Consider the following 26,872-nt stretch of genomic DNA (forward strand, 5'->3'; position numbering starts at 1 on the left):
CAGTATTCTTGCCTGGAGAATCCCATGGACAGAGGAGCCTGGTAGGCTATGGTCAATAGATCACAAAGAGTCAGACATGAGTGAAAGTAGTTAGCACTACTAGCGCTATCTGGAATATATCTCATCCTGACTTTATTATAATATTTGTACCATTACATCTTTTCTGCTAGACTGTTGACTCCCTAGTGCAGTAGAAAGAACAAGCTTTTGGAGTCACATTGGTCAAGTCCCAGCTCCTGTCCTTACATGGTTGGGTGGCTTTATGAAAATTGCTTGAACTTTCTGAGCCTCTGGGTCTGAATCTATAAAGAGAAGATAACAAGACCAACTAGACAATGTTGGTGTAGGGATGAAAGGAGATATCACACCTTGAATCTCTAAGTTTAGCCATCCTCAGCTTAGACTGTAGTGCTAAGAACCTACCAACTATCCCTGCTATGGTCTGTGGTCAGGAGATCCCCCTCAGGCAGTGAAGAGTGAAGAAGAAAGATCCCTTCCAGCATCAGGAGTGGGGAGAAGACAGTGGAGCTGTCTGCTGCGAGGGACCAACAGAGAGGACCAGCACTGCTGGCTGTAGGCTCGTTGGAAGCCTCCTCTCAATGATAACCCTCTTTATATCTTTCCCATGTCAGGCTTTCACACCGCTTCTCCTCGCAGCTTTCAACAATGCTCAGCAACAGTCCTGTCAAGAGCTCTACAGCAAATCCCCTACATACAAACCTTCAAGTTGCAAACTTTCAAAGACCCAATCACATCAGTTGGGTCACATGTCTGGCATACATTGTCACATGTGTGTAGCCTGTACAAGAGGTTGTGTTTTTGTGTACTTTACTGTACAGTGCAGTAGAGAGGACAGCAGTACAACATCTTTATTTCAAGTCCAGGATGTTTGGAAGCCAGATCAAAAGCAGCAGTATATAGCCCATTGTACGCGTTGGGTACCTAGCCTAACTTCGTTGGACACATAAACAAATTGGACTTGAATTCAATCTTGGAATGGAACTCATTCGTACAGTAAATAGGGGACTTACTGTATTAAAAATGCAGAAAACTGGGACTTTCCTGGTAGTCCAATGGATAAGAATCCACCTTCCAATGTAGGGGACACAGGTTTGATTTTGGTCAGGGAACTAAGATCCCACATGGCGCGGGACAGCTAAGCCTGGGTGCTGTAACTACTGAGCCTGTGCTCTGCAACAAAAGATCTTGCACGCCACAGCTAAGACTCAATGCAGCCAAATAAATAAATATTGTTGAAATGCATAAAACTTTCTAAACTGCTCATGAAGAATGACCACTCCCTTGGTTCCCTGACTAAACACATATATACACACTTATATACACATACACACACGTACATGTATACATTTACATACATATACATACACATGAATACACACATATACAGACAGACATCCACACAGAGGCACTCACATACTCTTACACATACACACGTGCACACATAAAGCATTGTATTTAAGTTGCTGCAACTCTATGGAGCCCTTTCATTGGATGTAAAGTGGTGTCAACTGCCTCCTTGCCCAGAAACCACTAAATTTGTAGAAGATAAAAATTAAAGTGTTATCCTTCACTAAGCATAATGCCACCAACACAGAGGGTGCAGGGAAGCGGGTGGATTCCTGCCCAGACCTCTCTTACTCCAAGTCACAGGTTGGAAAACTTTCTATAAAGAGTCAAATAGTAAATCTCTGTTGTGCTGTGGGCCACTTAATGTCTGCCACACTTCTCAAATCTAGTTCAAAAACAATGATAGATGTTATATAAACAAAAGGGCATAGTCGCATTCCAGTAAAATCTTACTTACAGAAACAAGGTTTCTGCATCCTAAAGTCTTATGTCTTAATCACTAGGCTGTAGAACTTGGACTTGTTTTTCCTAATTCAAAACACAGTTCTTTTAATTTATTAGCATATAGTAAATCTCTATACCTCTTGACCAAATAATTTCACTCCTAGGAATTTCTCTGATTAAGATAGACCAACAGTTCTGGATCATTTTGTATTCAGAATCTACTTAACTTCCCAGTAAGAGGTACATGTACATATGTGTTCAACTGCTATGTCTGAGTCTTTGGGACCCCATGGACTGTAGCCCATCAGGCTCTTCTGTCCATGGGATCCTCCAGACAAGAATACTGGAGTGTGTTGCCATTTCCTTTTCCAGGGACTCTTCCCGAGCCAGGGATCAAACCTGTGTCTCCTGCATCTCCTCCATAGAAGGCAGATTCTTTACCACAGCAACACCTGGGACCCCCCAGTAAGAGGTAAGATGAGTCATATTTTTGTCTCCATTTTGCAGATAAAGAAAATGAGTGACAAAGATGCTAAGTGATTTTCCCCTGGACACGGAGCTGGTAAGTGGTAAAGCAGTTATTTCTTTTAAATGAAAATGGTATACAAACGTGGACAAATTGCACAAAAATCTTTGTTTTTTGCAACAAAGTTCATGACAGCATAAAAAGAAATCATCTAAATATCGAGTATGGACCATGGGTAAAAATTATTGTTACCACAGGATAAAAGGCATTGTTTTCAATTGACAGAGAAGAATGTTGACTCTCTGGTTGCCAAAAAGGCTGCAGCAATTCCTCTCCTCCCTGGATGCATGCCCCCTTGCCATGTTGCTGGTCCTTCCATCAAAAATCAGAGCTTGTTTCCTGGCTGTTGAATGTGATCTGGCCCTGGGACTTGCTTGACCAATAGAATGAAGAGGAAGTGATGTCATAAGGTGCCCAACACCAGGTCCCAAAAGGCCTTGTGGCTTCCACCTTTACCCTTTTGAGATGCTGTTCTGAGCCCACCATGTGAAGAAGTCACATCCAGCTTACTGGGGCACAAGAGTCTCATGGAGGATAATCAATGCTCTTTTTACTGCCGAACACGTGACCCCAGGGGAGTAAGGTTACAAACTAAAACACAGAACACCCTGTTAAAATATTCTTTCCAGATAAACAAAGAGTAATGTTTTCACATAATTGTGTCTCAAATATCTCATGGACGTGTTTATACTACAAAATTATTCTTTGTGTATCTGAAATTCAAATTTAACTTGGTGTCTCGTATTTTTATTTGCAAAACCTGACACCCCTACAGGTGCTTAGCAGAAGGACCCAGCCTGAATTGCTGATCTAAAGAACCATGAGAAATGATAAATGGTTATTTTAAGCTACCAAGTTTTTCAGAGGTTTGTTGCTCAGTGACATGTAGCAAAAACACTCTCCTATTTATTGGCATGGAATACGTTACTGTAGGATTAGGGGGTAGTCATACAGGCAGAAAAGTGGGGCATAAAGAAAAGAAAGACTGTTCACTCTGAGCAGAGAAATGACGCAAAGTACATGTCTGTATGTATATATACATGTGTCTACATGTAAAGTACATAAGATCTCTGTGTTCAAATTAAATATTTAATTTTTAATGATGTGTTTTGAGGATGTGTACCAATGTACATAAATGTCGAATATATATTCGGAGGGGAAAAGCCAAAATTTCTCAGTTTGGATTCCAAGAGCTCATCTTTGAGATACTTTTGATAATGATTTCCTAATGAAATCTTTGCTTAGGACATAATTCTATATTAATATTTTTAAAAGAGTAAAATTTCCTGATAACATCCAGTTATATTTCAAAACACAGTTATAAAAGAACACAAAGATATGATTCTGCTTTTTTTTTGCTTTCTTTTTTTTTTTTTAATTGGGGTATATTTGCTTTACAGGCTTCCCAGTTTGCACAGTGGTAAAGAATCTGCCTGCCAGCACAGGAGACTCAAGAGACTTGGGTTTGACCCCTGGGTTGGGAAGATCCCCTGGAGGAGGAAATGGGAACTAGTCCCAGTATTCTTGCCTGGAAAATCCTATGGACAGAGGAGCCTGGCAGGCTACTGTGAATGCGGTCACAAAGAGTTGGACATGACTAAGCAGTCAAGCACGCATGCACGCGTAGTTGCTTTGCAATGTTGTGAATTAGCTGTATACATACCCATATCCCTTCCCTCGCGGCCCTCCCTCCCACCCACCTAGGTGGCCACATAGCACCATTCTGAGTTCCCTGTGCTATGCAGGAGGCTCCCCACTAGCTGTCTGTTTCACCCATGACAGCACACATACATCAGTCTCAATCTCCCAATTCATCCTGTTTCCTCCCCGTGCCCACACATCAGTTCTCTACAACTGCATTTATATTCCTGCCCTGCAAAAAGGTTCATCTGTACCATTTTTCTAGATTCCACATAAAGGCATTAATATACAATATTTTTTTTCTCTTTCTGACTGACTTCACTCTGTATGACAGAGTCTAGGTCCATGCACATCGCTGCAAATGACCCAATTCCATTCCTTTTAATGGCTGAGTAGTATTTCATTGTCTCTATGTACCACATCTTCTCCATCCATTCATCTATTGATGGACATATGTACACACACACACACACACACACACACACACACACACACAATATACACATAACTGGAATTGACAGTTTTTGATGGTAAGGAGTGGATATAAGTATTTTTCATTTTGTTTTTCCTCTTCTTGGCACTTTCTCATTTTCCAGCAATGTACACTTCTCTCTTGTATAACAAACAGCGTGTGAGCATCTGTGCATCTGGGTGTGTATTTACTGTGGCCTTTAATCCCCTGGCCTTGCACCAGTTATTAACTATTTTCAGAGTTCTTGGGCTTTCCCCAACACTGTGTGTGAAAGCAAGTGTATGTGTATGTGCGTGTTAGTCACTCAGTCCTGTCTAACTCTTTGTGATCCTACGGACTGTAGCCCCACCTGGCTCCTATGTCCATGAGATTTCCCAGGCAAGAATGCTGGAGCAGGCTGCCATTCTCTTCTCCAGGGGCTCTTCCCAACCCAAGGATCGAGCCCATGTCTCAGTCCCTTACATCTCCTGCACTGAAGGCAGATTCTTTACCATCAGAGCCACCAGGGAAGCCCGAAAGCGAGTACTGGAAGCTATAACAAGTAAATAAAGGATGAAGCATGCTCCCCTGGCCCAGGGGAGAGTGAAAGAAGAGAAGACCTAGGTAGTTACTTAGAGTATGTGGTGTTCGGGATGTACAGCCTTCAGTGGCCCATCTATCTGTCTAACCTAAATGTAAGAAGGATCAGTGTTAGCCTGACTCACTCCCCATCACCCCACTTCCAGCTGAGAAGTGAGGACTCCTGCCTTCTTGACAGGCTCACACAGCTGCTATGTGAAGCTAGATTTTGCTTCAGCAGCCTCAGTAGATCAGGAATGCCAACATCTGGTTAATTCCATCCTAGCTGTGTAATCCAAACCATCAGGGACATTAATAATGACACCACACCAATGCTTTATAAAACTGTCTCTCTGATGGGGGTCACATTCAGTGTCAGCTTTCAATTATCCACACAAGGGAGGAAAAAGGGCCTGCTTAGGGCCAGAAAAAGAGCAAATTCAAGACAATAAATAAAAACCTGTCTGCAGATAATAGGCTAGGAGGATCATCTGTATTTAGATAATTGAGTTATGACCATAAGCAAGCCATTTATTCCACAAACTTTGTATGTGTAAACCAGGACTCCAATTTATTAATTTACTGCTAGAAACGAATGCACTGTCACGTGGCCCAGACACTCACATCCATCTGACGGAACATGCATTCGCTCCATCAGCGGCAGCTACCAGGGAAGTCAGATTATCAAAAGGTTGCTCGGTGAGTGTGGAATCCATACAAGAGGAGCTTGCTTTGTAATTTAAATTAAGCAAACATTTATTGTGCTTTATATGTCAGCATCGTGCTAGGTAATGAGGACCCAAAGATGTGAGGCCCAGCTTTGAAGTTTGCAGTCAAATAGAGAAGCATGGTTGGATAGTCATTTAATGTGATCAACATCACACCAGAGATGTTACACATATGGGCAGGGGCTCTGGAAGCCTGGAAAAGCGTCTCCCTAACAGGAGCTAAGTTAAGGTGTGGGCGCGCAATAAGTCACTTCAGTTGTGTCCGACTCTGTGCAACCCTATGGACCATAGCCCGCCAGGCTCCTCTGTCCACGGGATTCTCCAGAGAAGAATACTGGAGTGGGTTGCCACGTCCTCCTCCAGGGGATCTTCCTGACCCAGAGATCAAACCCACATCTCTTACATCTACCTTCATTGGCAGGCAGGTTCTTTACCACTAGCGCCACCTGGGAAGCCCCTAAGTTAAGAACTTAAGCCTTAATTGAGGTTGCATTTACAGCAGGGTAGACTTCAGGCAGATGAAAGAGTGTGTGCAAAAATACCTAGAGAGGTCGTCCCTGGGGGTCCAGTGGTTAACAGTTTGTCTTCCAAAGCAGGTAGGGCAGATTCGATCCCTGATCTCAGGGCCAAAAAACCAAAACATAAAACAGAAGTGATATTGTAACAAATTCAATAAAGACTTCAGAAATGGTCCACATCAAAAAATCTTTTTAAAAATAATACCAGGAGAAGATGTGAAGGGTCCTTTTGTATGACGGGGTAAGAAATGGTGAAAGTTATCAGATTGTGACAATATTTGAATGCTAAGGAGGTTGGGTGTTATCACCAAGCCAATGGTGCTCAACTTCAGGTACATCAGACTGACCCGGGACACATTTTAAAGACTATGAATCTTCTACTGACCCAGAATCTCAGGAGAAGGGGCTCAGGCATTCATATTATTGAGAGAATACAAAGCTAATTCTGAAGTGCAGCCTGGGAAGAGATTCTAACACAGGAGATAATGGAATATATTTTCAAAACTCTTAGTGGACTTAATAGGGATGTTACTTTATATCCATCCCACAGGTGAGGAAACTGACAGGACAGTAGGGAGAAAACTCTTTCAGTGGTGGGGGAGTGTGGAGACAGGGCTGGTATATTAGTCAGCAGTATTCTTCAGAGAAACAAAACCAGTGGGAACCATATAGATATACATTATATCTGTAAAGAGGAAAAGGAAATGTTAGGAACTGAATTATGAGACTGTGGAGATGGCAAGTCTGAAATCTCTAGAACAGACTAGAAATTCAATTAAGAGTTGATGTTGAAGCAGGCTGGGAACTTTGGACAGGTTTCTATATTGCAGTTTTGAGCATTCCTTCCTTTTCAGGAAACTTCAGTCCTTACGTTTAAGGCCTTCAAGGGATTTAATCAGGCCCATCCACAAAGGGTAATCTGCTTTACTCAAAAGTCTACTGATGTAAATGTCAATCACATTTTTAAAGGACCCCCACAGCAAAATCTAGACCAGTGTTTCACCAAACAACTGGGAACCATTGGCTAAGTCGATACACAAAATCAGCCATCACAGGGACTTCCCTTGTGGTCCAGTGGTGAAGACTCTGGGTGCCAATGCAGGGCAGCATGTGTCAGGGAACTAAGATCCCACAAGCTGTGCAGCACAGACAAAAGGTAAATTTTTTTTAATTGCAAAAAAGTAAATAAACCATCACAGCTGGACTCCCAGCTCTAGCCCTGCTCTGCTCTCCTTCCTGGTTGGGGGAAGGATTTGGACAGGAGGAAAAGTTTCTCCTGACAATCAAGGCTACCAACTCCTCTGACCACCTCTCTCCCAAACAAGGATGTTGAATTTGCAGCCTGGAAGACAGTGCCTTAATCCAGAGCAAAAGATACCGAACCAATGGCTCAAAATCTTGATATACACCCTGCATCACCCAGTGGACCAGCCCATGCAGTGTTCTTTAAGGAAACTTTGTTGTTTTTCCACTTTAATGGGGCTGGGCTGATACAATGAACATCACTGGTTGCTGTCATTTCAATATTTAATAAGTACAGATGAACTGATGCACAGTTCACTGGTCTAACCATGCTGACAATTTTGATAAATAGCTCCTTTATATTTTCATTTCATAGACTTTCACATCACACAGTGAGAATCAGGAATGCGCTGCTTCATGGTGCAAAACTTGCCCACCAAAGAGAGGCCTTCCTCCAGGTGTGGGGAGCTTGGGCAACGGATGCAGCCTCCAGCAGCCTGGCTTCCTCTCCTGGTCTGACCCCCTGGGCCCCAGCTCTGCAGGAGCCTACTGCTGCCAGCTTCCTGGAGCAAGAACGCATTTGGTTTTTTTATTAGATTGATCTAAATCAGTAACTATGGTTCCATCTAAATCTTATTTTATTCTACTCATCTGATGGCAAAAATGTAAATACATAAACATTGAACAAGCACATTGTTTCAAAGGATGTTTAAATCAGAAGAGATCTTTAAAACACACTCATAACACTCTGAATTCACTAGAGATCAGGAATGGAAAACAAGGCACCCAAAGTCACTGCCCAATTCTGAAAACAGAGCAGGTTCCCAATCTACTTGCCGGCCTTTCTATTTCTCCCTTCCTTCCTTCTTTCCTTCCTTCCTTCAATTTTTTTTTTCTGCGCCTCTGGGATTTCCCTGGTGGTCCAGTGGCTGAGACTCCTCTCTCCCAGTTCAGGGGCCCCAGGTTCAAGAACTAGAACTAAGAGATAGAATGCCACAACAAAGAGTGAAGATCCTGTGTGCTGCAACTAAGATCCAATGCAGCCAAATAAATAATAATTTTCTAAAAAATTGTGTAGTTCTATTTACAAGCGTATTTTATATGCAGGGTTCCCAGGTTGAGCTAGTGATTAAAAAAAAAAAAACAAAAAACCCTCACCTGTCAATGAAGGAGACATTAGAGACAGAGGAGTTTGATCCCTGGGTTGGGAAGAGCCTCTGGAGAAGGAAAATAGCAACCCACTCCAGTATTCTTGCCTGGGAAATCCCACAGATAGTGGAGCCTGGTGGGCTACGGTCCACGGGGTCGCAAAGTGTCAGATGGATTGAAGTGACTTAGCACAGGGGCAAGTATTTTATGTTTTCCAAGTAACTGGCGTTTTCCCCAAGCCTGCTTGCTTCCTCCCCATCCTTCTTTGAGCTGCCCATTGTGTATGATGGAAAGCAAATACTGGCACAGTCCTGCTGTCTGCCCAGATGATGGAGCTCAATGATGCTGACACGAGGAAGTGCAAATTCAAGCTCGGCAGCTATCAAACCCAATGACATTTTGGAAGAATCTGAAAAAAGGTAATTATTGTGTGAAGGTAAATTTGCCCCGGGGAAAGAAAATAACAGAGACAAAATGAATGACTGAATAAACTGTAAAAGCCTGTTCACAGTGAGCTACTATGCAAGCGAAGACCTGACCTGCCAGTGTGCAAGGATTTCGCCCGGAGAAAGAGCCAGATTCATCAGGGTTAATGTCTTTCCTCTGGTTTTTCACATATCTACCTCCTTGGGTAACCAAGGGCACAGTGAAGCCATCTTAGCTCCTCTTATGGATGCTGAAGTATAACTTTTATCTTGACGGCTCTCCTCTCTCTTTTCCTTTACTGATCTCCCTGGACTTCTTTGAAAGCTAAAAGCTCCTTTGGAGTCCTGGCTCATATATGACAGGTGTTCTAACTGCATGCAAATACCCACATAAAAATACAACCACACAATCACAAACAAATATGGGCATACGCACGGGCATGTGTGCATACATAAATACACACACATGTCCAACTCTTGAGAAGTCTGCAGTCTAAGAGGACTGTTACAATTCAGAATAATTGCTAACCTGGAATTATCCCTGAAGTAAAATGGGAAGCCAGGAAAGGAGCAGGGCTGTGGGCTGCTTTGCTGGGGATGGTCAGGAGGGTTCCCCAGAAGAGTCAGGTGCTGAGATGAGACCTCAAGGGTGAGGAGGAGGGCAGAAACAGATTAGAGAGTTCTCGGACAGAAGGCAAGAGCACACGTCAGAGGGCTGAGGGGCCAGGAGCCTGGTATGTTCAGAAGACTAGTGAGTCCAGGACTCTCAGAGAATAAAGCCATCCGGCTTCTGTGAACTTGGGCCATGGCTGAAGACTCTAATGCAGCCCCAGATATGATCTCTGGGTCACTGGGGCTGGAGGAAGAGGAAATCTGGCCTCCCTAAGGTGGCTTAGCGGTGAAGAATCTGCCTGCTAGTGCAGGAGACTGGAGTTCAATCCCTGGGATGGGAAGATCCCGTGGAAAAGGAAACGGCAACCCACTCCACTGTTCTTGCCTGGGAAATCCATGGACAGAGGAGCCTGGTGGGGTACAGTCCATGGGGCCACAAAGAGTCAGACACGACTGGAATCAACTTAGCAAACACTCATACACTTATTAATTATTCACCTTTCCCAACTAGAGTGGCTTCCCTTGTAGCCCAGTTGGTAAAGCATCTGCCTACAATGCAGGAGATCTGGGTTCAATTCCTGGGTCGGGAAGATCCCCTGGAGAAGGAAATAGCAACCCTCTCCAGTATTCTTGCCTTGAGAATCCCATGGACAGAGGAGCCTAGCGGGCTACAGTCCCTAGGGTCGCAAGAGTCGGACATGACTTAGTGACTTAACCAACCACCCAACTCGAAGGAAATCTTCATAGAATGGAAGCATGTATAGCAATGCCTGGCATACAGAAGGATCTGAGAGTATGTGTACTAGGTGGGTCAATCAGTCAGTCAATGTATTTAGCCCCCTGCAAGGGTTTCCTGAACACACTAAGTAAATGCTAACCACTTCCAGAATAGAAACAAGCCGGAGGTTAAAAAAGCTCCCTGTCTGGCATGTGTGGTTGCTCACGAGACAGATATGAGGCTCTTATGTCACGTGATCTGATTAGCATCCCCCCTCGAAAGGGCATTCTTCTTGGATATGATTACACCATCTGTCCTAAAAGCATTCATGATTCATGATCAGACAAGCACCAAACCCCATGTGGCAGGTTTTATAAAGTGACTCTCTCCTCTCAGCTGGGTTCTGGCCATGTGCGGGCAGTATTTTGACATTTTCAAATGAAATATGGGCTCAAATGAAAAACACATCAAGGACTGAGATGATCTGGGCCGGGGAAGAATATTGTACTCTGTGAATTCTCAGGGTATAACCAGGAGGGGAAAGGGACACATGCAAGTCTAGAAAAATATGGACAAATTTTATCCCATGAGACACATTATGAAACTCTGGTTTCATCTCCCTGAAGGAATTGCTGGAGGCTTTATTACATACTGACTTCCCTGGTGGCTCAGACAGTAAAGCGTCTGTCTACAATGTGGGAGACCTGGGTTCGAACCTTGGGTCGGGAAGTTCCCTGGAAAAGGAAATGGCAACCCACGCCAGTACTCTTGCCTAGAAAATCCCATGGACGGAGGAGCCTGGTGTCCATGGGGTCGCAAAGAGTCGGGCACGACTGAGCGACTTCACTTTATTACGTACACCTGGTGTGCGTGTATACTCAGTCGCTCAGTCGTGTCGACTCTTTGAGACCCCATGGACTGCAGCCCACCAGGTTCTTCTATCCATGGGATTTCCCAGGCAAGAGTCCTGGAGCGAGTTACCATTTCCTCCTCCAGGGGCTCTTCCCGACCCAGGGGTTTGAACCTGAGTCTCCCACACTGGCAGGTGGAGTCTTTACCACTGAGCCATGTGAGAAGCCGTTCATATAGCTGGACAAAGATTCAGAGAACACACCCCATGCATGCTGCAGATTCTAGGGTGTCAATTATCGTAGAGGAAGAACTGGAGAAGACTACAGAACCAAGGGAAGCGATGAGTATCCTTCCTTCACGTGGAGCCCTACACCAAGGTCACAGGTGTGGATCCTTGTACCAAGGTGACAGGACAAAAGTCTCCAGAACCCCATAGTAGCTGTTGCCCTGAGCCTCCCGCGCCCCCCACCGGGGACTCAAAACTGGCCATTCCCTGACTCCATATTAGGTAAAATATCCACCCTGCAGCATCCTAACCAATCAACTAATGCTACCCTTCCAGCAGGAATTTTCTTTGGCTGCTATATATCGGCTATTAGCCCATGAAAGGCATAGACTCTTCCTTGAGCCAGTCGGCTGTTCTAACAATGCTTCCAGCTCTAATAAGCTCTCTTCTCCTCTCATTCTGCCTCATGTCTGGAAACTCCTTTCCAAGCTGCACATACACCACCACACTTCGCAGATGAGAAGAAACCGAGTAGATGTCCTGCCCAGCCACCACATCCCCCCTCCCCAGTGGTGAGAGAAACTCCACTCCGCATTCTTGGTTCCTGTAATTTGGATGAAGCCCAAGTCTAATTTCAGGGATGCGTGCTGGAATCAAAGTGTGTTATTCCCTGGCCATGTGATTAACCCATGTCAGATCAAAGAGAGAAATTCTGAGTTTTTTTTTTTTTTTTTTTTTCTGAAACAAAGAAAAGGTTTCTGCCTGGAGAAGTTACTAAGCTCTAAGAAGACACATCTCAGGCTATCAGCAACCCATTTTCTTTCTCTTGTTGAGAGTCTGCCTAAGAATGTACCCCATGCAAGGGTGAGCTGAAGCTGAGAAATGGAGGAAGTGAACTCTAAAAGTAGATGAGTCCCTAGTGAGCACAAGCAATGGATAGTTCAATTACATAAGCCCCAACTTCCTAAAACTCCTTGTCATAATTAAACCCTGTGGTATAATAAAGATATGGACTTCCCAGGTGGCTCAGTGGTAAAGAATCAGCCTGCAATGCAGGAGACATGGGTTTGATCCCTGGGTCAGGAAGTTTCCCTGGAGGAGGAAATGGCAACCCATTCCAGTATTCTTGCCTGGGAAACTCCATAAGCAGAGGAGCCTGGTGGGCTATAGTCCATGGGGTCCTACAGAGTCAGACATGACTTAGTGACTAAACAACAACAAGTAATGAAAATGTACATTTAGTCTTTGTCCCTGATTCCTTCAGACAGCTCCTAAAGTCCTGAAATTTCTTGAGAAATAGTGATTTTTGTCGTACTGGCTCCCTCTTGGTCACCCCGGAGTTTCTGCTAATGAGATGATGTGGAACAGGACATCTAAATGGCCCCAGGATAGGACTGGGCACCAGAAAGACCAAGAGATTAGAGAGTTGGAACGTTCAGCTCCCACCACTGACCTTCAGAGCTATAGGAATGGCTGGAGGTGGTACTCTTTAAAAAAAGAACAGATTTGAACCACAAGACTTAGGGGAGCTGCTGGGTTAGTGAACACCTCAGGGTGCTAGAGGATGACACACCTGGAGAGCACATGGAATCTACACACACACACGCACACATGCACACGCACACACACACTGCACCTGTTCCATTTAGCTATTCCTGAATCGTGGCTGTTGTTCAATTGATCGGTCCTGTCTGACTCTTTGTGACCCCATGGACTGCAGCACGCCAGGCTTCCCTGTCCTTCACCATCTCCTGGAGCTTGCTCAAACTCATGTCCATTGAGTCGGTGATGCCATCCAACCATCACATCCTCTGTCTTCTGTCATCCCCTTCTCCTCCCGCCTACAATCTTTCCCAGAATCAGGGTTTTTTCTAATGAGTCAGCCTTTTGCATCAGGTGGCCAAAGTGTTTGAACTTCAGCATCAGTCCTTCCAATGAATATTCAGGGTTGACTTCCTTTAGGATTGACTGGTTTGATCTCCTTGCTGTCCAAGGTACTCAAGAGTCTTCTCCAACACCACAGTTCAAAAGCATCAATTCCTCAGTGCTCAGTCTTCTTTATGGTCCAACCCTCACATCCATATATGACTTCTTGAATTGTACCCCTTTCTATTAAACCAGGGGCCTCCCAGGTGGCACTAGTGGTCAAGAATCTCCTGCCAATTTAGGCAACATAAGAGACTTGGGTTCAATCCCAGATCTGGAAGATCCCTTGGAGCAGGAAATGGCAACTCACTCCAGTATTCTTGCCTGGAAATTTCCATGGGTAGAGGAACCTGGTAAGCTACAGTTCATGGGGCCACAAAGAGCTGGACACGACTGAGCAAGTGACATTTTCACTTTCACTGTCTATTGAACCAGTAACCATAAGCAAAGTGATTACCTGAGTTCTGTGAATCATTCTAACAGACCATCCTGCACATTCAATTGGTGTCATAGAATTGGAGAATTGGTTGTTGGCATAGAAAAAAAGTCTCATGTTTGATTGCAGAAGAAAACACCATGCAAAGTCCTTCCAGTGAGATTTTCTGTCACTTGTAACCAAGAATCCTGATTGTTCAAGAGTTCCAGATGTAGAAAATTTTAGGAACTCACCGATGGTCACACAGTTAATAAGAGATAGAACTGGGACTTGGGCCAGATCCATGTAACTCTAAAACCCGAAGTTTTTTCTCTGGAAATCCAAAGTTTTCCTGAGAGGGTTGTCACCACGGAAAGGATTTCATCCTTAGATGGGAGGCTACACTGCATGCCTCTTAAAAGCTCCAAGTTTCTCTCACTGTAAATATCTTCCCACAGATGATGGTAAGGAAGCCTACCCACCAAACTCCAAAGAAGTGAGATCATCCAGTTACCGCAGACCCAGACCCCCTCTTGTCCTGGCATTCTGAGCACCACCCTGTTAACTATATATTGGCACTTGCCATCTACTTCTACAAGGATTAAATCATGTGCTGCTGCTGCAGCTGTTGATTTTCAATACCCCCTAAAAGAAATTCAAGGTGGAGAGCAGAAATGAGGCACTCTGTGCTCAGGAAAGACTGGCAGGACAGGTCTTCAGAGAGTCAGATATTTTCAGGAGCTGATTTTGTAAGCCCAATTCCTGTATCTCCCCAGATCTAGAAAAGCGCTTGAAATCCTTCATGGTGATGACTGCTCCTCGGTACTAGCAGAAACCTTCTGCAATATATATATGTATGCATGTATGTGTCTCACAGATGCCATTGTGTCGCGTCAACTTAAAAAATGCACGATGTGAAAGCACAATGCAAGTTAAGTTTTATTTGGGGGCAGAATGAGGACTATAAGCCCAGGAGACAGCATCTCAGATAACTCTAAGAAACTGCTCCAAAGAGGCAGAGGGGGAGGTCAGTGTATATGTGATTTTGGGAAATATCATATCTATATGATATGATATATATCATGTATGATATTTATCATATATATATATATGCCTGATTCCATGTACTCCCTTCACCAAAATCACATATATACTGACCTTCCCCTCTGCCTCTTTGGAGCGGTTTCTTAGAGTTATCTGAGATGCTGTCTCCTGGGCTTATAGTCCTCATTCTGCCCCCAAATAAAACTTAACTTGCATTGTGCACTCACATCGTGCATTTTTTAAGTTGACGCGACACAATGGCATCTGTGAGGCTACACTGTCAACACAGCCCATGACATACTAGTCAACTCTTTCCTGAACAAAGCTAAGCAGCAGGGTTGAGGGAAAATAATCTCTTTAGCTTGAAGTCAAGTGCATGAAAGGGACCTTAATAAACTGTCTAAAAGGTTGGCAGTTTGCTCTTTCCATTTTCTTTCTAATTTCCTCTTATCGCTCCAAAATAAATTATAACATCCTTCTGGCAGGGACCATATCTGAGGCATTTTAGTGTCTCCTTCAACCTCCAGCTCTGTGCCTCATGTGTAAGAAAACATGTCAACTGGCTCATTCAGGACCTTTTTCTTGTCCTGCTTTGATTCATTGTCTCTGTCTCCTTCTAGATCCAATGCCCCCAAGTCTGATGTTAGGAAGTCCTTTTCCAAGCCTTTTTTCACAGATGTTTGCCACGTGTGTTGTGCTGATTGGCTGTGAAATTAACGTTGGTTGATATTAGCTCATCAGTCATTTAAAATAAAATGGCAGCTGGGAAGTAGATCATTGAATGGGGAATAGGATCATAGAGAGAGCCAGGAATAGAAACTTTGGGGGCATCTGGGAGAGATGGGGCAGTATTAGAAGGGGAGAGACATAGATCTGGGTATATCTGGATTTAATGAATGAAGGTGACAAAGGGCAGGATCTAGAAAGTTCCGTGCACAGACTTCAGGGAGGCACCCGGAGAGAACAGAACATGATCCAGCCACACTGGTCTTCTTTCCCGAATACCATGTATTTTCTCCTCTAGACCTTTGTGCATGCTCTTCTCTCTGCCAACAATGGTTTTCTCCCCACTTCCCCCATTTTCTTGGCTGGTTCTAGTCTTCCTTTTCATCTTGCCTGATAATGTGACCTCCTTCCGGGAGCCTTTCCTACACATCACAGTGCCCCCTGGCTGCAGTCTTATACCTTCACACCCTAGATGCTAGAGTGAAGCATTTGCTCTGTGTCAAGGATCAGCTTCCTTAGGAGTCTATTGAGATTTTTCTTTTTTAAAATGACTTGTTTGTGTATTTTGGGCTGTGCTGGGTCTTCACTGCTGTGCAGGCTTTTCTCTAGTTGTGCTGAGCAGGGGCTGCTCTCTGGCTCAGTGCGCAGGCTTCTCACTGCGCACATGGGCACATTGGCTTCTCTTGTGGCGCATGGGCTCGAAGGCATGTGGGCTTCAGGACTTGTGGCACATGAGCTCAGTAGTTGCAGCTCCTGGGCTCTCGAGCACAGGGTCAGTAGTTGCGGCTCATGGGCTTTGCTGTCCTGTGGCATGTGGGATCGTCCCAGACCAGGGATCGAACCCATGTCCCCACATTGGCAGGTGGATTCCTCACCACAGAGGCACCAGCAAAGCCCTTGAGCTTTAAAGTGTCTCCACTCAGTTGTCCCAACTTCCCAGCAGCCCTGAGAGATCAGTGGGTCATGTCTCATCCACTGCATTCAACAAAAGATGTAAATGGAAGCTCAAGAGAAGTTGAGAGAGTCACAGAAAGACCAGGTTAATGATGCCTGGGCGCATAACTCTAATCCAAGTCACTTGGTACAAGTCCAAAGCCTTCCACCAACAGGCTGCCCATAGCATGAGCTGGAGGGAGACAGAGACTGCTGGGAGCTCTGTGCGCACATAGGCATGGAATTCTGCGAGGTTCTCTGTCTTTTGAGAAGAAAATTGGGTTTCCTGTACCAAAGGTCATTCTGGGTAGAAAAGTCATTTTCTTTCTTTCACACTTGTGCCAGCTTACAAAATGGACATATGTTGGATTCTGCCTTATACCATTGAAGGCAGAGAAAGACAAAGGTCTGCAGATAGGAGATCCTAGAATTGTTTCCTGCAGACCTCTTGCCAGGCCTACCTTGACTTACACAGAATAGAAAGAGGCAGGATCTAGATACATAACAGGTATGCTCAGCCACCCTCCTCCAAAGGCAGTGATGAGGAGACATCCGTTCATTCAGCAAATGTCCACAAAGTCTTACTGGGTCCTGGGTTCTGGAAACACAGAGAGAATGAAATAAGATGAGACCTTGTCTCAAAGTGCTCAGACCTGGTGGGAAAAAAACAGAAAGTTGTGTTCATATATTATGATTCTCTTCTTTCCTGTTGTTCCTTATTTTTTCCTTGCTTATTTCTTAAAACTTATTTTACAGGGTTGGGCTTTTTTTTTCATCTTATTCTATCATTTTTATCTCTTGGGGTACTAATTTTTGTCTGTTGTTTTAGCATTCTTCCCCTTAGTGGTTAGTTTCCTTGTGTGGCTTGTCTTTATTATTATTGTTATTGTTATTGTTAGCTCATTTTCAACAAGTGCTATATACCATCTGGGATTTCAATGTACTCTGAGTCATAAAACATTGTTACAGGGTAGCTCTGGGTTTGTTTTTTTTAGGCTATGGGAGCATCAATGGTCTGGACCACTTTTTCTTAATATTCATTTTTATTTATTTGTTTATCTGTCTGCATCGAGTCTTAGTAGCAGTGTGCAGGATCTTTAGTTCCGTCATGCGAACTCACAGTTACGGCATATGGGGTCCAGTTTCCTGACCAGGGATTGAACCTGGGTCCTCTGTACTGGGAGGTGATGTCTGAGCCATTGGACCACCAGGGTAGTGGTCTGAACCATTTTTTAAAGTATTTTATTTTTTTATTCAGCTGCACCAGGTCTTAGCTGCAGCATGTGGGATCTAGTTCCCCGACCAGGGATCGAACCTGGGCCCCCTGCATTTGGGAGAGTGGAGTCTTAGCCCCTGGACCACCAGGGAAGTCCCTGGACCACTTTGAGAGTAATCTCTTGAGTTTCAGCAAATTTGGACCCCCACACCCAGTTTGGATGCAAATCTGAAGTTTTAATTTTCTTTCAGTAACTTTAACCTTTCCTAAGGGGCTCTCTGAGGCTCTGGGATTTATGAAGGGCTCAGTCACTTTTTATTGCTTTATTTTGTGCAGAATATCTGTGTCTTAATAGCAAACAAACTCAGCTTCCCTGGTGGCTCAGATGGTAAAGAAGCCACCTGCAATGCAGGAGACCCAGGTTTGATCGCTGGGCCGGGAAGATCCCCTGGAGGAGGAAATGGCACCCACTCCAGTGTCCTTGCCTGGGAAATTCCATGGACAGAGGCACCTGGCAGGCTACAGTCCACAGGGTCACAAAGAGCTGGACACGACTGAGCGATGGCACTTTCACTCTCACATTTTGAGTTATGGCACCTGGAGGTGCCCTTCCTTTTCTTTCAAGCACAGACACTTTTTATCGCTTTATTTTGTGCCGAATATCTGTCTTAGAGCAAACTGGCACCACATTGCTGGAAACTCCAAACAGAGACTTAGAAACCATCACAGATCATTTTGGATTTTCCTCAAAAGGAAAACAGGGAGCCTGGAAGTTTCCATGGGGTGTTCACTCAGAATGATGTTCAGTAGAAAATGTCTACTTTGAAACCAGCACCTGGAGCCCTGAAGACAGTCCTGGGTCTGTTCTGGAAAACACTTTGAGACCCTGAGGAGCTCACTAGAATTCTCTAGAGACCTGTGTCTTCCTCCCTAATGAGTAAAGCTCCTCCCCTCTGAGACATGAACAACAGGAAGGACTTGAGAGAAGTCTCTGGAAATAAGAAGAGAGGTCCAACAAAGAGCTATGGACCGGGGCTGAACACTGGGTGCCAGAGAGTGGGCCCCAACAGAGTGAAGAGGTGAGCAGGGGGGCTGTCCTGTCACGAGAGTTCCTGTCACAGGCTCTCAGAGGAAGGTCATGCCCAGGACGTTTAATAGCCAGACAAAGCAGTGAGACTGCAAAGAAAAGAAAAAGCAAGAGAAAAAGGAGCAGGCATTTACATGGGAACTACTCCAGGAAGTGATGGACTTTATTTCTAGAGCAATTTTTAAGTTTACAGAAAAGTTGACTCCAAAGTACAGAGACTTCCCACAAACCCCACCTCTCACCCACCCCCTCCACAATTTCCTCCTTTATTAATATCTTGCTTTGATGTGCTACATTTGCACCGTTAATGAGCCAGTATTGAAACATCAGTACTAACTAAAGCCCATGGCTTACATGGAGCTTCCCAGGTGGCTCAGTGGTGAAGAATCCACCTGCCAGTACAGGAAACAATGGTTTGATCTCTGGGTTGAGACAAAACCCTGTGTGGGAAATTACAATGCACTCCAGTATTCTTGCCTGGGAAATCCCGTGGACAGAGGAGCCTGGTGGGCTACAGTCCATGGGGTCACAAAGAATCAGGGAGAACTGAGCAACTGGACACACACACACAGAGTTTACATGAGGGTTCACTCTTCACAGCCCTTGTACAGTTCTCTGGGTTTGAACCAAAATATAAAATCATATATACACCGTTATGGCATCATACAGAATAATTTCACTGCCTGCAAATAGACTGTGTGTGTCCCCCTATCAAAATTCATATGTTGAAACCTAATCCCTAATGTGATGGTATTTGGAGATGAAGCCTCTGAGGAGCAATTAGGTCATGAGTGGGGCATCCTCATAAATGGGATTAGCGCCCTTATAAAAGAGACTCCAGAAAGGCCCCTTGCCCTTTCTACCATATGAAGACACAGCACAAAGATAGCCACCTATGGAATAGGAAGCAAGCTCTCATTAGACACTGAACCTGGTGCCATCTTGACCTTGAACTTTCCAGCCTCCAGAACCTTGAAAAATAAACTTCTGTTTATAAGCCACCCAGCCTATGCTATTTTTGTTATAGCAGCCCAAACAACACAGATGTTAGGACTTAACATCTCATTTTATAAACATATGTATTTATAAACATGTAATTACCATATGGTTGAACCATTCCACTTCTTTGTATAAACCCCAAAGAATTGAGAATAGGAACTCAAAATAGAGATTTGTACACCCATGTTCATAACAGCATTATTCACAGTAGCTAAAAGGTGGAAACATCCACGTGTATACTGATGTATAAACGGAGAACAGAATGGGTATATATACATACAGTAGAATATTGTTCCACCTTTAAAAAGAAAAGCAATTCTGATACACATGGCGAACCTTGAAAACATCAAACTAAATGAAAGGAGCCACACAAAAGGACAAAGCTTGTGTGATTTCATTTATGTGAAGTACATCAAGTAATCATAGAATTGACTTCACTTTCACTTTTCCCTTTCCCCTTTCATGCATTGGAGAAGGAAATGGCAACCCACTCCAGCGTTCTTGCATGGAGAATCCCAGGGACAGGGGAGCCTGGTGGGCTGTGGTCTATGGGGTCGCACAGAGTCAGACACGACTGAAGCAACTTAGCAGCAGCAGCAGCAGCAGCAGTAATACATAAAATATAAAATAAGAATTTTACCAGGGCTGGGCAGTGTGGTAAGTGGGAGGGAATGGGGAATAGAGAGGGAATTAGTGTTTAATGGGTGCAGAGTTCCAGTTTCGGGTGATGCAAAAAGTCCCGGCGATGGATGGTGGTAATGTTCATACAACAATAGGAATGTACTGACCACCACTGCACTGTACACTTAGAAACGATTAAGGTGGTAAATCTTACATAATGTATAGTTTACCACAATAAAACACAAACATAAAAATATATAATGTATTTAGCCCTTATTTCCAAAAGGCTTTAAAGAAGCATGGTATCCTAACCTCACAGAGGCCATATAATGTGACCAGCACCCTCAGCTCAAGGAGACATTAGCTCACCTAGCCAGCCAGAGCCTCTAAAGTCACCCAGTGTGACCGCCTCTGTAGCTAAGGCTCACATCACCAAAGCAAGGTCTTGCCAGACTATCCCCACCCAGATTATGACAGAGAACAGCAAGCACTCGCCACCCTCAACCAGAGATCAGAGGCCCCAAGCTAAGTGTGTGCACATTCACGGCTTAGTCGTGTCCGACTCTTTGTGACACCATGGACTATAACCTGCAGGTCTCCTCTGTCCTTGGAATTTTTCAGACAAGAATACTGGAGTGGTTGCCATTTCCTCCTCCAGGGGATCTTTCCAACCCAGGGACTGAACTCTCGTCTCCTACATCTAATGCATTGGCAGGCGGATTCTTTACTGCTGAGCCATCTGGGAAGCCCTATTTTTTAGCCGTTTATTTTTGGTTGCCTCAGGTCTTTGTTAAGGCGTGCGGTCTTAGCTGCCCCACAGCATGTGGAATCTTAGTTCCCTGACCAGGGATTGAACCCACATCTCCTATATTGGAAGGCTGATTCTTAACCACTAGGCCATCAGGGAAGTTCCAACTAGCCACTGCCAAAAAAAAAAAAAAAAAAAAAGGAAATTCCTTTTGTGAATCCTTGGGCCATCAGGGGATGGGAAGTCTGGTTTGGATGACCCCTTTCCTCACTAAAAGCTCACAGTCCTACCCTTTTTTGGCTTAAATGCACCATCAGCTGCTGCTATGCTTCCCTGGTGGCAGAACCAAGGCAATGCCAGGCTCCCACATGTTCAGTTTGAGTTTTCAGCTTCGACAATCAGAAGTGAGGGGAGGAATTGTCATCTCATGGCTCCTTCCTCCCTCCGCCACCAACCATATTCCCACTCTGTCCTGCCAGCTAGAATGACACTGCTGTCCCAGTCCTCTTGTTCTGCCCGCCTTTCCTCCCACCCGTCCCCACCCACCTCCAAGACACAGGTGGAAACAAAAAGTCAGATTAGGCAATGCTGGAAGTCATAGATTAAAGTTGGAAGTAAACAGAAACCAGCAAGCTGCTGCACCAGGACAGGGCCCTGTGCCCAAGGCCTACAAGACGCCCACACCAGTTCTCTCTGCTCCTGACAATGTGTTATGATCGCATGGCTGAGCCACCTACACCAAATGATAGTGATTCAGTTCAATCATGGCAAAAAAAAAAAAAGCAGCCACCTGGGCGCAGGCTTACTCACCTATTAGGGCCACCCATTGATACACTGTTGGCAGAAAGGTTATGGAAGGTGGGTGGGTCATGGGGCTTTAGACTATATGCCTGTGACTTGGGCTCTGTTCCATCTTTTTGAGATGGCCAGATAGAGGTTCAGACAGAAACTGTCTTCATTTTTTGCTATGTGCGTGAGTGCTAAGTTGCTTCAATCGTGTCAGACTCTGTGAGCCCACCAGGCTCCTCTGTCCATGGGATTCTCCAGGCAATACTGGAGTGGGTTGCTATGCCCTCCTCTAAGGGATCTTCCTGACTCAGGGATCAAACCCGTGTCTCCTGTGGCTCCTGCACTGCAGGCGGATTCTTTACTACTGAGCCACTAGGGAAGCCCCTTTTCTCTCTATGCATCGTTGCAAATCTTTCCATTGTGAAACGAACTTATTCTAATGCTACCATTTTCCTCCACTGCACCTGGAGAAAATAAAAATAAGATAAAAGGCAATATTCATTGGTGACAATTTTGCAGTGGAACCTACACTTTTGTATGTTGCTTATTAGAGGCTTTGTTGTTGTTCATTTGCTAAGTCATGTCAGACTCTGACATAACACCAGTACACCAGGCTCCTCTGTCCTCCACTATATCCCAAAAGTTTGCTCAAACTCATTGAGTCAGTCATGCCATCCAACCATCTCAGCCTCTGCTGCCTTCTCCTCCTGCCCTCAATCTTTCCCAGCATCAGGGTCTTTTCCAATGAGTCAGCTCTTCACATCAGGTGACCAAAGTATTGGAACTTCAGCTTTAGCACCAGTCCTTCCAATGAATATTCAGTGTTGATTTCCCTTAGGACGGACTGGTTTGATCTCCTTCCAGTCCAAGGGACTCTCAAGAGTCTTAGAGGATAAATTAGCACAGTTTCGGTAAAGCCTTTTGGCATTAAGGTATTGAGATTTTTTTAAATTGCTCAAACCCTCTCCTAAATAATTCCTCTTCTAAGTTTGTATCCTAAGGAAATAATCAGAGATAAGCACAGAAATGAATATGGTTAAAAGAATGTTTTATCAGTATTATTCATAATAGCAACAAAAAGAGAGAGAAGGTGGGGAAGAGAAAAGAAGGAAGGAAGAGAAGGAAAGGAGGGAGGAAGGAAAGAGAAAAATTCAAATATCCTATAATGAAATAAACGGTTAAAGAAATTATGGCCACACATCCAATTTACTATAAGACATCCATTAAAAACTATGCCTTCAAAGAAAATTTAATAACATAAGGAAATGTTTATAACAGTATTTGCAGAATAGGCCATAAAATTTTATATACAATGTGTAATGTATTATGTTGAATCATATATAAGATTTCCTTTTTTACAGGTCAAAGCAGTTGAATGTCATCAATTTCCCATGACAGAAGTCAAAGCAGAAAAAAATACCATAAATGAAAAAAATTACAATTTTAAGTTGTGGTTGACTTTGTTGACCTTTCTTTTTCTTAGTGTTCTTCTTTTATTTTCTTTCATCTCTCTTTATTTCAGTGTTGTTTCTGCCTCCCACATATAACTCTTTAGCCAGGTGCTACAGAACCTCTTTTAACACACTTTTGACAGTACGAATCTGCCTACAAAGCAGAAGACTTGGGTTCAATCCCTGGGTTGGGAAGATCCCCTGGAGCAGGGCATGGTAACCCACTCCAGTATTCTGGCCTGGGAAATCCCATAGACAGAAGAGCCTGGAAGGCTATAGTCTATAGGGTCACAAAGAGTCAGACATGACTGAATCGACTTAGCACGCACACAGGCACCCTCTTGGTCAGTAGTATCCCTTCTATTTACAGATACTTCCAAGCTTCTGAGAAGATCAATCAGTCATACTGTCAAAGGTACACAAGTGGTGGGTGGCTCATGGAGACAGTATTCAATCTCAGGGCCACCGTTTCAGCCCATTCCTTTTTCCTTCAAGACCTGACTTAGAGCTTGACACCCGTATTCCTTCAATCCCATCCCTCCCCAGCACTCAGCTGGAGAAGTGCATCATACCCCCCCATGTGAGTGATGGCCTGGGCCTCCATCACCTCCTTCTTAAGCTTCCTCCCTGTCCCGGAATGCTCCCCTCCTGCCCACTCTTCATCCAAATTCTACTACCTTTCCAAGATCCACAAATGAAATGTCACTTCCTCCTCCCCGAGGGCTTTCTCATTGTGCCAACTGACATGGTGATCCAATTTCCTAAACTCCCATGTGTGCGCATTCTGTGTGACTCACCCACTGGAGGAAGTTATCCCACACTGCCCCGTATGCTCCTCATTCTGTCTGTCTTCCCTATCAGAAATGACAGCCCTTGGCAAGCAGAGTCACTTATTTAGCACCAAGCCCAGTGCTGTGCATGCATACAGTAGGCACAGAAATATTGCTAAACAACTGAGTATGTTGGTAGTCAACTCACCCAGATCTGTGTTTTTCTCTTTTCTTTTAAAATTAATTTTTATTGGAGTATAGTTGCTTTACAGAGCTGTTAGTTTTTACTGTAGAGCAAAGTGAGACAGCCACCCATGTATATATATGTGTCCCCTCTTTTGGATTTCCTTCCCATTCAGGTCCCCACAGAGCACCAAGCTGGGCTTCCCTGGTGGCTCAGCTGGTAAAGAATCTGCCTGCAATGCAGGAGACCTGGGTTCAATGCATGGGTTGGGAACAGCCCCTGGAGAAGGGAAAGGCTACCCACTCCAGTATTCTGGCTTGGAGAATTCCATGGACTGTGTATAGTCCATGAGGTTGCAAAGAGTCGGACACGGCTGAGTGACTTTCACAGAGCACCGAGTGGAGTTCACATCTGTGTCTCTACTTTCGCTTTGCAAATAAGATCATCTGTACCATTTTTCTAGATTCCACATGTATGGGTTACTGTACGATATTTGTTTTTGTCTTTCTTCATTCTGTATGACAGACTCTAAGTCCATCCACGTGTCTACAGATGACCCAATTTCTTTCCTTTCTATGGCTGTGTGAGTTATTCTCTTGATAGTGTTCGTTTTGTTCTGCCCCATTTCTCTGGTAATAATGATATTTAAGATGTAAATTGGTGGGAGCTTTCTCTCTCTACAAGGTGTGATAACTGTGTGGAAACCCAGCTACCATACACACAAACTAGGCAATCTCAGTCAATCTCTCCAGACAGATTTTAGACCACTGCCTGTGATCAAGTCAAGCCAGACCATGCCAGCACCCTCTGACCCAGCTCCGCAGCCCATCTGCCCACATATCCTCTCCTGGCACTGAGAATTCAGCAGAGAGCAGTCCCATTTCCTTTTCTACCCCAAAGGGCACTGCAAAGTCAGCTAGCTCCTGCTCTGCCATCTACTTCATCCCTAACTCCACCGATCTCTTTTTAAACTATTCATCACTTTTTTTCCTATCTTCTCTTCTGCTCATCCACCCACCACACACACACACCTCTGTCAGAATCTTTACCTGAACCATAGCATCATCGTTTCCTCTGAGGCACCTGGGCAGACGCCTCTGTCCATCCCAACCCTCATCCATAGTCCTCTCCTCCCTGGGTGCCTTCCAACTGAGGGTGGCCGATGACAGTTCCACTCTGTTTGTGCCTTCAAAAGGCTGGTAAGTTAGACATAGTCACAAGTCTGCAGAGAAGGGCTTCTCTTCCAAAATTAAAAAAAAAAAAATCTAGAAGGAAAGGCCTTTTTCTCCTCTTTGCCCACCCCCCCCACCCCCATTTCCTTCCTATTGTTTAGAACGTGGACTTGAGGTCTGGAGACGCAGCAGCCATTTTGCAATCTTTCACACAAAGGGTGGTGAAGTGGAGAAGGTAGAAAGAGCCGATGCCTGCCTGGACTGCCTACCCAAGACCTCTCATAGCTTGTGATAACTCCAGCCTGTTCACTTAAGTCACCGTCATGGGGCTTGCTGGGTTTTGGAGCTAATAATCTCTGTTAAAAACAACTTCCAGGTCCGTCTGCCAGCCCTTTGCAAATGAGAGAATGGCAGAGGAGTGTTACTTACGCTTCTCCCTTATGACCTTGTCATATGAAAGGCACTAACTCGTGCACCTTTCTTATTCCACCTTCTAACAGCTTCAAGTTTTCTGAGGACAGCTCTATCATCTCCCTCAGCTTGGCCTCTCTCAGCACTTAGCCAAGGAGGTCAACCAAGTAGGACTTCTTTATGGATTGCTGACTTAAGGTAAAGTGTATCTTTCCTTCTTGCTCAAACTTTCCACCAATGTCTCATAATTAAAGGGAGGAACCTACCGACCCTTCAGCCTCCATGTTCGGAAGGAAGCCACATATTCTGAGCAATCATCAAAATATCACATATATTTTCCCCTGCTGCAAATCAGTTTATTTACATATTAAAGTGGTTATTAGAGGAGAGAATTCACGGATGCAAATTTGACATTCAGATGTCAGCCACTCCATAAATAAGGTCAGCCGTGATGAGGACACATGTGAGTCTCCAATTAGAATCTCTTAATGTCTAAGTAATGCTAATGCGAGGCATCTGCCAGCCCCATCTAGACTCATAAACAAAGATACTGATGAGAGTCAACTTGGTCCAGCGTTTCTCCCGTTGCCAGTTCACGGCTCTCAGCTCCCAGGAAACAAGCCTGCTCCATCTGGGAAGGGTTCCGGTCTGTTCAGTGACACAATGGACAAGTCCTAGCAACCTAAATCCCCCAGCTCTGTGGACCTCCGGAGCCAACAGCTGCTAGGAGTCATTCTTCTGGCTCCCCCACCCCAACTCTTCCCGTGAAATATAGAGTCACAAAGCTTCTGTGCGTGCAGAGCATATTTATTCAATGATTTGTGAAGAAAAAAAAAAAAACCATCAAGTTATACACCTTGTGTGCCCACGTGTGCTCAGTTGCTTCAGTCAGCCATGTCCA

Source organism: Oryx dammah, unplaced genomic scaffold, assembly GCF_014754425.2.
Source record: "Oryx dammah isolate SB20612 unplaced genomic scaffold, SCBI_Odam_1.1 HiC_scaffold_16, whole genome shotgun sequence".
Taxonomy (NCBI): domain Eukaryota; kingdom Metazoa; phylum Chordata; class Mammalia; order Artiodactyla; family Bovidae; genus Oryx; species Oryx dammah.